At 35.9% G+C, this 2,032-nt stretch overlaps 1 non-coding gene across 1 annotated transcript; it reads left to right on the top strand.

The window, feature by feature from the left end:
• The first annotated feature begins 305 nt into the window (after positions 1-305).
• Positions 306-387, top strand: TRNAS-GCU (transfer RNA serine (anticodon GCU)). Its single transcript has one exon. It is a non-coding gene; the product is annotated as a tRNA-Ser (tRNA).
• Positions 388-2,032: the final 1,645 nt, after the last annotated feature.

The following is a 2,032-nucleotide window of genomic DNA, read 5'->3' on the forward strand; positions in this document are numbered from 1 at the left end:
CCGCTAAAGTGGCGATAATTTTAACGCCGTTCCTTGATAATATGCCCCATAAATCTTTATTTGATAGTTTATGAAACCCATTCAAACATTTAAAACATGCGCTCCTTTGTCTTACCATTTAAACAACAAGATAATTTACAAGATGCACTTTCTCTTTGTCTGAGCAACATTTCAAATGTGTTGGTAGAATATGTTCTATAAGCGCGCCCGTTTCCTTAGTTGCAAATATGTAACATATCAATGAATAGGAACTGCAATCTCTTCAGCACAGGTGAGAATAAGAGCTATTTGGTCAGTGTTATCGAGACGAGGTGGCCGAGTGGTTAAGGCGATGGACTGCTAATCCATTGTGCTCTGCACGCGTGGGTTCGAATCCCACCCTCGTCGACTCCATTTTTTCATCTTTAAAATCTTCCAGGTCATAACACCTCGTCCACTCAAGAACACATTTGTGCTTGTTTTGCCCAGACTCCGCTCCCACTTTCATGGGCTTTCATATGTTTGAACCGCTACGGAAACACTGGGCCGAGCTCAGAGTGCTAGGCAAATAAAGTGAGCAGGAGAAATATGCCCCCGACTGTACAGTCCTTTCCATAAGGTGTCAAATATTGTTGGCAAACTGTTGTATTTCGGAATAACAACAATAGAAGTAGGAGTTCAGTTGAGTGATTTATTTAGATATAAATCCATAAGATAAATTAACCCACAAGACAAGCTAAGGATGAGCGATGCTGTCGTGTCCAGGTCACAGATAAGAATGACACGACAGCAGAACTCAGGCATAGAACATAGAACAATAGATACGTCATATAAAGAATACAGCATGTGCTATAGAACAAGTCAAATAAAGATGCAGATACAACACCTCCTTTCCATAAAAGAAAACAATAAAGAAAAAGAAAGATAAAACAAATAATAATGATCCTAACAATTTTCAGTACAAATAATAATCTTTAAATCTGGAAGGAAAAACAATGTTTCTTTTAACTGTAGCTAAATTGGAGTCAGATAACGAAAGAGAACTATTACCAGTTTCAACGTCCTTAGATACAGAATTCGCATTAGAAACTTCAGCTGCTTCAACAACCTTGGAAAAAGAATGAGCATCAGACTTCAAATTACTTTCTGCTCCGTTACTTATATAAGGAGCATCTGTTTCAAATTCAAACTCATCAGTCACACCCACTCCTTCATTTAAACAAGATTGAGAAATCGTCTCACTGTCATGTGAAGGAAAATGAGAATCTTCAAGAGCTACCAGATCCTTATTCTGCACCAAATCCATGAAATCTTCACTACACAGATTTTTTTTAACAACTTTTTTCATAATGATGTCTTTTTGATATGGTTCAAGTTTGATAACCGCACTTTTGTTCCACCATCCTTTATTCTTAATCATCACAGATGAGTTCGAAGATCTAACAACTTGCTGAGGCAAAGTAAACTTAGACTCCCCTTTGACAATTTTTTTTGGTTTCTTGATAATTACCCAATCACCAGTCTTGAAAACACAGTTTTTAGGGGAAATGTTATCTTTCAACTTATATTTTTTTTCAAAATTTTGCCTGACACACTCATCAACAGAATTTGCTTTTGAAAGACTTAACTTATTGAGTGAAGATGACTTATTATCGAAAATAGGTTTAATCTTATCGTTCGCATCTCTACCTTTCAACAAAAAAAAGGGGTAAAACCAGTGATAGAATGAGGAGTATTTAGATAACTCCAAACTTTTTCCTTAATGTGTTTTTTAACATCAATTCCAGATGACAGAGCTGTTTGAATGCCTTCTTTGAAAAATTTATTGGCTCTTTCAACCAGTCCATTGGCAGCTGGAAAATACAATGGACTCTTAATATGTTTAATATCATATTTACTCAAGAAATCCATCATATTTTTGGATACAAAGTGTGTCCCATTGTCGGAAACTAATTTCCTAGGAAAACCTTCCATATGGAAAATCCTCTCTAGAAAACCAATTACAATTTCAGTAGAAGGAAATTTTACAAAGTCATATGAGATCCATTTTGAG

Source organism: Lissotriton helveticus, chromosome 12, assembly GCF_964261635.1.
Source record: "Lissotriton helveticus chromosome 12, aLisHel1.1, whole genome shotgun sequence".
Taxonomy (NCBI): Eukaryota; Metazoa; Chordata; class Amphibia; order Caudata; family Salamandridae; genus Lissotriton; species Lissotriton helveticus.